Genomic DNA, 14,778 nt, shown 5'->3' with positions numbered 1-14,778 from the left:
TTCCATTGAAAAAAAAAGACAAGATACCAAAATCAAAACTCAGTTTGTACATTGAATCAAGTATACTTTATGAAATGCTCTCATATGCCAAGGTTATTTAGGTGTATAATGATGTGATTGCGCATCAGTAGTTCTCACATCAATCTGTATCATTCAGATAATTCAGATAATTTTTTTTTCCTAAGATTTATTTATTTATAAATACGTATTAATTTATTTATAAATACGTATTATTTATTTATTAATACGTATTATTTATAATACATAAAATATAATAATTTACAATACTTTATAATAAATAACAGTACAATATATTTGTGTAAATATTTATAATTTATTTATACATTTGAAATAATTATAGTTGACTTTGTTATCCAGGAAAAAAATAAAATATATAATTATCATAATATAGATTATAAATAAAAGATGCAGAGTCGTGAGAAGTAATCTCTATACAGGTATTATACATTCATGTTCAACTGATATCATTCTTTCTTCATTATTCTAATACTACATTGCCACACCTTACCAAAACGAGTTTTTTCATATATTTAAATCTCAAAAAAAAAAAATCCAGGTCACACACAGGTTTCTTATATGCAGTTAAACTGCACATGTTGTTGGAATTATTCCAGGCAAGAGGTCACATGCTACTAATTATGTTTAGTAGCTAAAAGAGTATTATTATTGCAATCAAAATTGCAGATTGCAAATCATTATTACTGCTCTGGAAATTAAGTAATAGAATTGAGAGATGTATTAAGACAGATTAAAGGCAATCTCGCTGAAATTGATATGCAGCAGACACCTTTGGTCAGGTAATAAATAAACACTGTTTGAGTTTAATAGTTACCTGATGTGGAATAATATTTTTTAAGTCTGATTCATAGTATTAAGTATTAGTATTAAGTCTGATTCATAGTATTCCTTGTATTGGACGAAGAAACTTGATATCAATATAATTGAAAATATATTTCAGATCAGGAGTTTTAAAACTAGAAAGGAGGTGATATAACAAGAAAATTTAATCAAAAGTAGTGTCAATGAGTTTATTGTGGCCAGAAATTAGGCTAATGTTTTGATTGACTGTAAAAAATTATATTGAGAAATAATTAGTGTTTTGAAGTGCTTGCATATGCTATTTGATAACCATTTCTTTTTAGGAATACTGAAATATTAAAATGACTATCATTATTTTGAGTGTTAGGCCCTAACCTTTTTCATGTTAAAATAAAAACCTACTAAAATACAAACAAAGAAAGAAACAAAACACAGAAAAACCCTACCATCTGCCTGAGAAAAGAGTGTAGTTGGCCTAAAGAGAAATAAAATCCTAGTATGTTGCCTAAAAGGGTGTATCCAAAACTGTGGTTGGAGTTTATGAATTTATGACAGACAGTTCTAAGCAGTCGTCAGTCCAGCATCATGCTTGGAGTTGATGACAATGACAGAAATTTTTACACCCATTATGAAATTGAGACGATCTTCAATTTTCATTTTCTTTATCTTCCCAATTCCAGTCAAGGGGATCACTTGGCTAGGTACTTAGAAGATGTTTTCTCTGTATAAACTTTAATTATAATATATTAATAATATATATAACATATATTAATATTATGTTATTGTTTATTACATTCAATTCTGAGACCCCCAGCACAAGAAGGACATGGAAGTATTAAAACAAGCCCAGAGGAGAGTCACAAGGAAGATCAGAGTGCTGGAGCACCTCTCCTATGAAGACATGCTGAGGGAGTTGGGGTTGTTCAGCCTGAAGAAGAGAAGGCTCCGGGAAGACCTCATTGCAGCTTTCCAATACCTAAAGGCAGCCTGCAGGAAAGCTGAGGAGAGGCTCTTTGTCAGGAACGAAGAGAATGGCTTTAAACTAAAAGAAGGTACATGTAGCTATTAGGAAGAAATTCTTCACGCAAAGGGAGGTGAGGCACTGGAACAGGTTGCCCAGAGAAGTTGTTGATGTCCCATCCCTGGAAGTGCTCGAGGCCGGGTTGGATGGGGCTTTGAGCAACCTGGTCTGGTGGGAGGTGTCCCTGCCACCTCCCAGGTGGGGGGTTGGAACTGGATGATCTCTAAGGACCCTTCCAACCCAAACCATTCTATGATTCTGTGATCTCAAATGGCTCAGCTACTTGGAGATGTATTCTCTTACCTCTCTGAAACCACAAAGAAATGCACTGGAGTATGGTGTACCGTTGCAAGTGCTACCAATTTCTTGGGTCTGGCTTACAGAATAAATTGCTCTCATGTATTTGCTAAATTCAAAATCTTGTTAAAGGGAAAATAAGCACATCTTATTCACAAACAAGGAGTTGTTATTCTAATATGTCTTAAAAGATTAGTCAAAGTATAATTATTAGTCCAGTTACAATATTAACACTTATGATTAAAATCATGTACAAATTAGGTTAGTATACACAAACAGTGTAGTATCTCCTTGTTACTGTAATCCTGTGTTTCTGGGTCCTAAAACTGGTGGCTTTGGTTCAGGGAGAGGGAAGGATTACAGCCAGATATCAGCATCATAAGTAAGACTGTGGTGTTCATGATTCCTTCTTCCTCTCTTTTCAGTCTGCCTGAAGTAATTTTAAACGTTTTTATAATATGCTCTATGCCTTTTGTTATTGTTGTTGTTGTTTGTTTGATTGTTTTGTGTTTTTGTTCTAGTTTGGTTTGGTTTTGGCTCACATTTCCACAATATATATGAATTTACTGGGCATTTACTTATTTTACTTATGTTAGGTACTTGTTCACTGTTCTTGTTGTTGTTGTTATCCTTAAAAGTATCTTTACCCTGCTCCTAAATTACATTTCTTTTAATGACCATTAACAGACCACTGTTAAGTCGTTTATAGCCCCAGGGCCTCTGGTATCATCCTGTGTCCACAGCTGAAACATCATCCTGTTCCAGTTCTCCTTTGTTTGCATTTTTTTTCTAGGGCCATTAATAGCTCATTCTGTGTTGAATAGCTGCTTGCTATTACCCCATACATTCATTTACAGGCTAAAATTGGGCAGGTAATAGTTGCTTGGTAATTGCGTAACTGTTGTCAGTTAAACAAACCTGAATATAACTCCGGCTAGGCCAAAACAAGTCAAGACAGAGCCTGATAGGTTGATAGGTTCTGATTCCTGGGCCATTACAAGCAACACCGATATACTGGGCAACAAATGTATAATCCCAAAGTCTTTGCTTTAAGTGTTAAGGCAAGAATGAAGAAGGTACACAGAATTTTGTTAGCACTAAAACATCTACAGTACAGGACACGGAACCAAATAGTCCATGTACTTATAGTTTTTCAATGGTGGAAAAGAGTTATAAAGAAATAGAATAACAAAACACATTGCCATAACCATACTTAAAAGAAACGTCTTAAATACTCTAGTCTTTCAGGTTGGCTCTGAGGCTGTTGGGTTAGTTTCAGTGAGCTATTCCCAGGCTGTCATCCTTGAGAGGGTTCTTGGAGATGAATGATTTCTACTTGAACAGTTCATGTTGGTTAGAGAAGCTGTTTGGAGCAGTTTCTTCTTTGGCCCATAATCAAAGATCTACTATTTTCTCTCTTACTTGTTTACTACTCACCGTTTTCCTCTGTGAGAACACCAAGACATAATACGGTGCCAAGAGGATCATGCAATCTCTTTTCCCCATCCTCCTGAAATTTACTTGATTAACATTTTTATTGCATATCTTAATTAGTGCATTCCTAGCTTTAGGCATCAGGCTGCTTTCTGCTGCTTACAGCCTTGCTAGAATTCATTGATTTTATTTTACAGATTCTACAGCATGGGAAATGTTAATGGTACAAAATCCTTTCAGTATTTAAATATTTGGTTTGTTACAACTTTATTTAAGGGCCATAAAAACATGTAAAAATTATTTGAGAATTAGCATTTGAGAAGGAACTTCATTTACACTACATTAGATTTCAGGAAGCTCATTTATATTGGCAAAAAAAAAAAAAAAAAAAAGTTGTACGTCTTTAAATACAGGCAAATATAAAGGAATACAGTTAGTAGCATTGTTCCTTTACTAGCTCAATTATTGGAAATGTAGGTATTTCTTTGCCTAGGACCAGAAAGCTGTGTCAAAATACTTCCAGATCTGCAGAAAACACAAATGGAAAGGATGTAGTCCCTTTTTTTTAACTGACAGTTGAGTGGTTATAAAACTCATTGTAGAATGGTATTTCAGGTACCTGGGAACATTTCCCAAACCTGATGGAGTTTGCTAATCACCATATTACAGCATATTCTGATTCAGGGCTCTTGTGGTCTGTCTTGCTAAATCCTTTGTGCTTTTTATAAAATGCTTAAATATTTTTGATGGAGCAGAGACTTGAATTCTACCCTGAAAACTGTGTTATCATTATATTAGTTGTCATTCTTGCATGGTCTGTTTCTTCTTCCCCCAGATATTTCACGATTCAGAGCGCAGAGGAACAGTTTCAACAGGATGCTTCAGTATTTTGAATAGGTTGGATTGAGTTGGTCCCTGGTGCATGGTAACTTCTGGACATTCTGTCCTCAGAAAGATTCCTTGTGGTGGGGAGAGACCCTTCATGCCTAATGTGTGATTGCGAATTCCATCAAGTAGCAGGTTAATTACAAGCTGTCCAGTGCAATGAAATTCTTGTGGATTGAGCCTAATGTTAACAGGAGTTTAAGGTAATGAAATGAACAGCTTTATTTTCTACATTTCCTTTCTTTTTCTAGACATAAGCTATGAAGCATCCTATGCTTGTTACGGAGGCATGCAGCAAAATTAAGTGCTGTGAACTGTAGGTTTAAGTGAGAGGAACACCTTCTGTCTCTTCTTTCTTTATGCACTGCAAATCAGATAGTGATAACTACAATTTATCTCTAAATCACATTAAAAGTAAATTCTCATATCATTATGCCTTTAAAGGAAGTCTGCACTTGGCACATATCGGGGCCTCTACATATCTCTTATTTCTAGGAACAATTTCTTTGCTAAACTTTCTTGCTTATTTTATATGAAAATGATCCCATAGGATGGAATGAGGCCAAGTGTTGCATTGGCCAAAATACGGGGTGATGAATATAATTGGGTTTTTATTTATTATGTGACTTGGCATTATGATACCTGAATTATCTACACAGGCCTACACTAGACATCTAAGAAAATGAGCCTGCTAGCTGGATTCTGTGCCTGGAATTAATCAATCATCCATATGTTGCTCCTCTCCTCATCACTTTAAGTAGTCAGGTATGCACAGATGCTTTTGGCTGTCTGGAGGGTGACATGGAGTGGGAAGAGAGCCTTATCCTGCCTGTCCTTGTCTCTTTTCAAGGAAGCTTTTAACACCATTCTACCTTTCCAGATCCTAATTCTCGTGTTTTTTTTTTGTTTTGTTTTGTTTTGTTTTTTTGTTTTGTTTTTTTTTTTTTTTGTTTGTTTGGTTTGGTTTGGTTTGGTTTTTTGGAGGCAAGGAATGGACTTAACTGTGGTTTTCATTTTATTTGAAATTGTACATCTATTTTAGCTAAGTGTTAGGAATCTTATTTTCCTAGTTTGTGATATGCTAGCGGCAATCCCAGTTACCATCTGGATGAGTTGATTTGTGTTGTTTTCCTCACATACCAGAATTGGAATTTTTGTTCCACAAATAACGCCATTCTCATTTCTTTGAAATTGTCCCTGCTAATCTGTCTAGATATCTCCAGTATATGTCATGGGAAGTACCTTTCCATGCAAAACTAGAGGGGAAAATATACTGATTATACTAGAGGGGAAAATGTACTGAAAATATACTGATCTTTTATACTGATAATCAGTATAAAAGAAATGTTTCCACAAGTTATAATTTGTCAGCCAATTCCACAGATCATGGTAATTCCAGGAGAGGAAATGCGTTGTCTCTTGTCACAGAAGGCTAGGAATCAAACACATCACATTTAATAATAATTTTTGATCACAAATAGTGCAAAATTCTTTTGTGTGTATATTTTATCTCGTGAAGTCAGAAACAATCAATAAATTCTGCAAAAGTATTGTGTTGAGAAATAATATATTCATGGGATTAAAAACATGAGAGATGTGTTCTATATAGAAACTGTGATATTTAATTATTCAATTAAATTTCTTTTATTTGTATGTAGTTTGTGAGAACATTGTAACTTTCAAAGAACATTTGGCTATTCAGAGTAAATCTGGATGTTCAGACTGCTTAAATATTCAGTATGCACAGTGTATCTACTACTCTTCCTGAAAAACAACACTTATCAACCTGCTTTGCAAATAATAACATTGTACACATTATAACCAATATGATTATACTGGTAAAAACAATGATGCTGCTATGGTCCTATGAAAATGATTCATACTAAGAACATAATTCCTGTATCCTCAGAGGAACAGTATTTCTGATAAAATCGAGTATCTACCCTGTAATAGGTATAGAATATTTCTGTCTGCAGAACAATTAGAATTCTTACAGTTAGAATTCTGATGTGAGTATTCAGATATATACAATAGTTTCTGTTTCAAGAAATATAATTGTTCAATACAGTGTGTAGTTGTTCTGAATTGGAAAATGAGAAAACAGTTTGAGTGAGTATCCTCACTCATGGTTTCCCAACATATTATTCCCAGAAAATGAAGTATAAATGAATAGGAAATGAGTGCAACCAAAATAAATCAGTTTAAAATGTCTTTCTCTACCCCAATGATTTTATTCCTTTTAGACATGCCTTCTCAGCTCCATGCAAAATACATGGTATTACGTGGAAATATGCACCTCTCCTTTTCTTTTGTTTTGCTAACAATTTGTTCACTAATTTAACATAATTTACAGAATTGTGCAATGAGTAACCACTGACTTTACAGCCTTGTCCTAATAAATAACAAAAATAACCATCAAACAATGAAAGAAAATTAAACTAAAAATGATATTGTGAAGGCTGTGGAAGAGTCAGTGACTATGGCATCATATATATTTTGGCCTCACATTCAACAATTTTGGAAGTGGAAGAAAAAAAACATGGAATTTGACAAAATAACAATGAGAACACACATATATGTATGCCCATACATCTACAAATATATATATATTTATAGATTTTTTTGCATGTGGCTCATGAAGCTCTATTAAATGACAGTTGGCTATGATATTCAGTGGTTTAAATATGACAGCCACTAACACACTGATAATCTTTTCTTATGGATTCCTCTGGTTTCATTATCATTATTCACAATGTAAAGTCTTAATGAGAGCAAGTGTGAATTTGCTCAGAATTAAATAAAAATAGAGGTCCAGTTTTTCAGTACAGCTCCATGTTGAATTCATTGGTGAAATTTATTAAAAAAATAAATAAAATTGTATGACTGGCCTTATGTTATTTATCATATACAGCACAACTTGCAAAACCTATAGAGTTCTGGTTGTTTGCAAATATCCAGACATCTGAAATGATTAAAGTCCAGCATGGAAATGTGTACTTTATTAAAAATTTGAGCTAGCTTTTTCTATTAACTCATGAACAGCATATTAAAATGTAATGGATCTCTAAGTTTATCAAATTAGAAAGGAAGCCATTGGGAATCTACCCCATAATAACTTAAACACAGTATATCCCGCAGCCTCTACAGACACCCACAACACTTGAGGCTGAATGAAGTTTTCTAATACACTGCACAATTTTAGTCGCAGCATATAGGCTAAAAATGAAACTGTTGAAATATCTACCTACCTCCCACAAGATGCTGCAGAAATTCAGTAGTAGGGTTCAAGGTAAAGACAATTTGACTTGATCCCTAACCTAGTGAAGTCAATGAGTTTTTATATACTGCTTTCGTTATGCTTTATGCTTGAAGGTATGTGGGGAATACCAATACATCTCAACTGCATTTTTACTGGAAAAGGACAAGAAAGACAAAAAAGTAAAGTAGGCAGGAGAGAGAAGAACAATTACCAACTTTGAAAAATAAAGAGTTCTGTAACTTCTATAAAAATCATTATTGCAAAACCTGTTAAAATTATGCTCTTTTAAAAGCAGAGAACAATCTCCCCTTGTTTCACAAAAATGATGAAAAAAGAAAATGAGTCCATTTAATGTGAAATTGAACTTCTGTGAAATATGAACTTACTGTTTCATATATTTATTCATTTATTATGATTAAAAATATATGGAAATATCCAACAGTCAACAGTGTCATGAACTCCAAGTAATCTGGATAAAGAATATTTGGGAACAGATCAGAGAGAAGTTAGAGAAGCTGTGAATTCAGTTATCCTGTCACAATGTATAATGCAGTTATTTAGTGAAAGAACTCAGTTTGTTCTGAACTTTGGCAGGAAAAAAAAAAAAAAAAGAAAAGAAAAAAGAGAGAGAAGATAAATGCTTAGTGCAGAAATTCATAAGGTGTATTGAGATTGAGGTCTGATCTGCTTATTGTTATTTGTTGAGAATTAGATCCAAGAAAGAGAATATGTACTTAAAAGTTAGTTTATCCAGGAAGTGAGGAATAACACTTCCTTGTCTTTATTTTAAATTTATTTCAGATTTGTTCTCACATAAGTGAAAAATTCTTTGATTAAGAGAAAGTAAAGAAGAGAACTCTAGGTTTACCGTAGCAAGCAAGGAGACAAGAGGAACTTTGTTTAACTTAATGGCATTCATCAGGAAGAAGGAAGATATCCTTTCTATTTGTCCTTAAGTCCAGCAGGCTCTTCTATCATCTGTTTTTGATCCCAGATAGTACCATAGAGCTATTTAAGAATTTGTAGTGAACACATTTTGGCAGGTCTAGAAAAATAAACAATTAAGAGGACTACACATGCTGATAATTCAAGGCATTTTGAGTCCATTGAAAAGCAATTTATCTTTATAAATATTTGATAATATCACAGAATCACAGAATTCTAGGAATTGGAAGGGACCTTGAAAGATCATCTAGTTTAATCCTCATATTAGGAAGTTGATTAGAAAGATGGTATTACACTTGATCAAGATCATCACAATATGTCTCCAGTCTTCAGTGAGATCCTGTAGAAAAATAGTCATAGTTTGAGAAAATAGGATATTTCTGTCACTGCAGACAATATTTCTTAGGGTAGACTGCCCAACTTCTCTCAATTTATTAAGCTTAGCAACTTAAGAAATAGTAACAATAGGCTGAATGTCAGAATCCCACTTTTTAAACTAGTTACTTTTTTCAAGAGTTTTGCTCAGTTAATCCATCACTTTATCCACTTTAAATCTTTAACAAAAAGAGAAAGCTCTCCACATAAATTATATCATCTGAAAGCTGTTTTCTAATATTCAGCCTTTGCTGTAATATTTTCCTGAAAAGGGTTGTCACCTACACTCTAAAGCCTTTTTACTTTAAATCACTAAGTTCACTGAATGCACATAACTCCAATTAACTGCAGCCTGCTGGCTCAAAAGCAATTTGGTCTTTCATTAATTACTCAGGTAAACACGGGGAAAAGCTCTTTTAGTTTGCCTGAATTCACAGAACAAACATTCCTCTTTCTTTGATGATCCAAGACAATCTTGTCTTTTGATGTTTATCACTTAGTTGTTCAATAAAATGTAATTAAAAACAAAGACAACAACATCCCCCTATCACCAACCCTGAGTTACAGTTAATTGTCAGGCTTTCAAACTTACTCTTACAGTGCAAAGCTTTATTGCACTTTAGGTCATAAGGCTATTTGCTTAATCTCTTTCCTTGTGGATTGACTCTCCTGAGTCTCACAATGGGATTTCTAGACACAACATTTAGTTACAGCTGCTTGGATGCTTTTCTCAATTAGTTTTGTATAGAATATAAGCAAAATCCAAAAAAGTTTTTTTTATTATTATTTTTATTTTCCCCAAAGTATAAATCAATTCTGCTAGAAATCCAGAACTATTAATGATGCTCAGCAAGCCATTTGATCAGTTTATTATGCCTTTCAAGTTGGAAAACAAAACAAAACAAAGACTAGCAGTAATAGTTGGTTAAGATTACTTCAGATTTCACATAGAATTTAAAAGGGGTGAAGGCTATTAGAAAATGTATAAATAAAAAAAAATCCAAGTAAATCCAATCCAGTGAATGCAAAATCAGTAGAAGGTACCGAATTGTTTAATATGCCGAATCATGACAAAAGTTACCAAGGCCTTCAGAAACTAAATTGAGCAGTGATAAAGGTATGCAATAAGTAATTATAAAATTAATGGACTGTTATTCATCTACCTTTTTCATGTTAATGAACAAATTAGTCTTGCATGTGAGTGTACCACATCTGTTTGTGCCGACATACACAGAGAGACACATCCACATGTCACCCAAGCTGGCTTGATTGCACTTTGCGGGACATATTTGTATACATTTTATCACCGTTTCTGTAAACAGCAGTTTCTTTCAGTATGTTCCATGCTCTGTGCCTAGGTCTTAATGGAAGTGTTAATTAGAAGCGCAGTAGGAAAACAATTTATGCTTCTAAACATGTCTTCTGTATGGAGTTTGAGTAATGAGAAAAAACAGGCCAGAACATTTATATGAACAGATTCCAATTACTGTTTCTGAGTCTAACATTCTCACTTATTGCCAAGAGTGCAGCACAGAATGATGAGACAGCTTACGAGAAATTTTAAATAATCAATAAAAACACCCATAGTACCCAATATCCATAAAAAATAAATTTACATGTTTAGTTGAAGGTTTGCTTTCCTAAAACCTCATTCTTCATTTTGCTTCATGTATCTCCTGAAGTCTCTGTGCGCTTACCTAGATGAAATTCTTGACAAACCTGGGAAGCAGTGGCAGGACTTTGCCTGATCGTATCTATTTGGTTCAAATATAGTTTGTATATACCCAAGTGATACCTTCTGTAGTCAAAAATCAGGTTCTTAGATGCTTGGGAAAAAACAATGCCCAATCCTTTATTCCTGAAATTAATCACAGAACTGTCTAAGTTGGAAAACACCTCAAGATCATCGAGTCCAACCTCTGACCTAACACTAACAAGTCCTCCACTAAACCATATCGCTAAGTTCAACATCTAAATGTCTTTTAAAGACCTCCAGGGATGGTGACTCAACCACTTCCCTGGACAGCCCATTTCAATGCCTAACAACCCTCTCAGTAAAGAAGCTCTTCCTAATATCCAACCTAAAACACCCCTGGCGCAACTTAAGCCCATTCCCCCTCATCCTGTCACCAGGCACAGGGGAGAATAGACCAACCCCTACTTCACTACAGCCTCCTTTAACGTACTTATAGAGAGCGATAAGGTCGCCCCTGAGCCTCCTCTTCTCCAATCCCTCCTCTTCTGAACAATCCCAGCTCCCTCAGCTGCTCCTTGTAAGACTTGTTCTCCAGACCCCTCACCAGCTTCATGGCCCTCCTCTGGACTTGCTCGAACACCTCCATGTTCTTCTTGTAGCGAGGGGCCCAAAACTGAACACAGTACTCAAGGTGTGGCCTCACCAGAGCTGAGTACAGGGGGCCAATCACTTCCCTAGCCCTGCTGGCCGCACTGCTTCTGATACAAGCCAGGATGCTGTTGACCTTCTTGGCCACCTGAGCACACTGCTGGCTCATATTCAGCCAACTATCAACCAATACTCCCGGATCCTTCTCCACCAGGCAGCTTTCCAACCACTCATCTCCCAGCCTGTAGCTCTGCTTGGGGTTATTACACCCCAGGTGCAGGACCCAGCACTTGGCCTTGTTAAACTTCATACCGTTGACCTCAGCCCATCAGTCCAGCCTATCCAGATCCTCCTGCAGAGCCTTCCTACCCTCAAGCAGATCGACCCACATGCACCTAGCTTGGTGTCATCTGCGAACTTACTGAGGGTGCACTCGATCCCCTCATCTAGATCATTGATAAAGAGATTAGAGGACTGGCCCCAGTACCGAGCCCTGGGGAATGCCACTAGTAACTGGGTTAACTGAGAATTTATCAGGAAAGGGCAAAAAGGGGTAGAATGGGGTGGGGTGTGAGGGGTGATAACAGGATAGACTTTAGTATGATTAGGTAGAGAGCTTACATTGACATGTTTATGGTGATGGATGATTAACTTTATAAACCAAAGAATGTTTAACCCTGAAAATAAATTTGTAGAATAGCGATAAAAGAATCCCAGAAGGGGAGGAAAACAAACAATGAGAAAAATGTTAAATAGATAATACATAATAATAGATAATACAGATAGCAAAGGATAAAGGACAATAGGAGAAATAAAAGATGCTAGCACTGCATGGAGCTTCTAATTGATTACAAAGTAGTAGAATGAACACCGAGTCTTATGAAGAATATAGTTTGATTATTTACCACCTGATTTTTTTTTTATTTTTATTTTTTTTCAGGAATTCATTGTACTTCATATATCACACACAGTCGGAGTGGAACAGTAAGTATACATGTATAATTTTCCACTGCTTAAATACACTTTTTGTTGTAAATTGAAAACTTTCAGCTTCTTTAACTTTCCATACAGACAGACAAAATGATCAGCAGTTTAGTCATCCAGAACTATGGTGGGTTCCTTCAGAATTATATTTCCTGTTTACTTGTCTGGTGCCTGTAAGCTGCTATTATTGAGTGAGGTGATACAGACATTGCTCTCTTCTCTCTTTCCCCAGAGATGTAGTGAAATCCATGATTTTCACAGGTAGGAGTATTACAGATTGTTCTCCTCCCCCTTTTTTTCCCCTGTGACTATAACAGTAATTTTGTAGATATAGCAGGCATCATCAGTATATTCTAGATAAAAAGGAAATGAAATTTCAGAGATGGATGCAGTGTTCATATATATATACATATATATTTATGTGTATATACTGAAGGATACACATGAAAGTATTGCTAATAATTCTGCACACAACTCTTTACTTTTTAAGTGTAGGGATAATCTTCAAATTTATTCATTGTCCTGTCAACATGAAAGTCAATAGTGAAGCCCATTGACCATATTTCAGACAACTGAAAAATCTAAGGCCCCACTAAGGTAACCACTAAGGATGTTGTTATCTCACAATGAGATTATATGAATGTAGAATTTAGAATATCACATATATCAAATCCTTGGTGGGGAACAGAGGGAGGAAAAAAATGATGTTAAGGCTTCTGAGAATGCTTTATTCCATTAAAAAACTTCAAAAGGAACTCTATCGCCAGATTAGATGGACTGAGATGGAATGAAAAAGTGGAGGATAGTGAAGGTGTCATTTCTTTAAAGTCTGAAAAAACAGCACTCTTTGCATAAAGCCACATCTAATGATATTTCCTGATGATGCTGGTACAGTTTGCCAGTTTGGATGAATTCATACATCCTACAATGTAAAAGTGTTCATGGTTTTTAAAGTGTCCTCTTTCATTCTCCGATGTTGATGAAAGATAGCAAACATGACAGAAGCAGGTGGACACTGTCAACAGTAGCTTCTGAAAAATGGCTATCAAATTGTGTGGCTTGAAGAAAAAAAGAGGGGAGAATAACAGAAAAGAAGAGGAGAGGGTTAAATAGATGAAAAGTTGAGAAAGAAAGTTAATCAGGGGAAAATAAGTAGGACATTAAATGTTGAAGATACTGAGTCATCTCAATGTCTAATATTTTCTAATTTGGCCAGTCTTTCCAGCTTCTGGCACCATGTTGTGGGTCCTTCATATCAAAAAAATTGTTTCTGAATTATTAAAATGCAGGTACTAATCTTACCCCACTGTCAGCGCTGATAAGGTGGAATGCTATATCAGCACTAGTCACCCATGTTTTCCTTGTCGTTACAGTGAAGAAAAATGGGCATTTTTAAGGCATGATTCATCTGACCTATTTTAGGTATTGACATTAGAATGAGACAAATAGTGCCATGAAAGTGCTTGTTTTTCTCCACTGCATGGCCCTTTCTCACATTACTACTTCATGTACAAGCAACTACAATAGATCAGATTACTTAGCTGTTTTGAACCTTTGCATTTAAACAATGCAGTGGCTTGTAATACTTGACTGTGAGGAGATGAGGGTTTTGGCTGACTGTCAGAAGGCATATTTCTTAAATTTGGTAGAGTCCCAAGCTATTTTTTATTCTTCCATTTTATGAGCAAATTGAAGCACTAAAAATAAAGAGGAGTTTCAGGTACACCAAAAAGTTTTGCATAGTCTAAAGCAAATCTTTAATTTTACCTTTTATAAATATTTTAAAATATTTATGGCACATATAAAATTTGTAAAAACTCCAGTTTTATTTTAAAGTTGAAAAGACATTCGGTTGCCTTTTGAAATGCTATCTTTCTTCTTTGAAAATGTTTGGAAAACTTTATTTAATTTGGTTTGGCTTAAAAAGCACTTTTAGCTAGTAAAAGATTTGGGAAAAAAAAAAAAGTTTGCTCAGCTGTAATGGTTAGATTAATTGTGTTTTTTCTCTGAGTATGACTGTGAAATGATTGCTTGTTCTTGCCCAAGTTCTCTATGCTAATTTGACTATACAGTAGCTGGCAACCAAGCAGTTGGCTGCAGAATGTTTTACTTATTTATGAAGTCCAGAGGCGTGATAGGCAGGTTGCCAATTATTGTCCATTAGCAGCTGTGATACAGGACATGAGAAGTGTGAAGAGGACAGGAATGTTCAATGTTTGTAAGAAGCTGCAAGATCCAAGTAGTAATGATCTTTCCACACAACTTCAAGTGGGGTTTGGATTCTTGCTGGGGTATTTAGCACCTGTAGCCTATACTGAGAGAGGCAACCTAGAAATCTTTCCCTTCAATGAGAGAAAATGCCATGGTAGCAGCAGCAAAAGAAGAGGAACTATG

The 14,778-nt window shown here is 35.2% G+C and overlaps 1 long non-coding RNA gene across 1 annotated transcript; it reads left to right on the top strand.

The window, feature by feature from the left end:
* Nucleotides 1-646: 646 nt before the first annotated feature.
* Nucleotides 647-12,873, top strand: LOC137850209 (uncharacterized). The gene is made up of 3 exons (XR_011092360.1): nt 647-4,680; nt 5,137-5,242; nt 12,341-12,873. It is a non-coding gene; the product is annotated as an uncharacterized lncRNA (long non-coding RNA).
* The last annotated feature ends 1,905 nt before the right edge of the window (nt 12,874-14,778 follow it).

This window comes from Anas acuta, chromosome 1 (genome assembly GCF_963932015.1).
Source record: "Anas acuta chromosome 1, bAnaAcu1.1, whole genome shotgun sequence".
Lineage (NCBI taxonomy): Eukaryota > Metazoa > Chordata > Aves > Anseriformes > Anatidae > Anas > Anas acuta.
The sequence above is the reverse complement of the archived record's forward strand: the minus strand, read 5'-3'. Positions and strand labels throughout refer to the sequence as shown.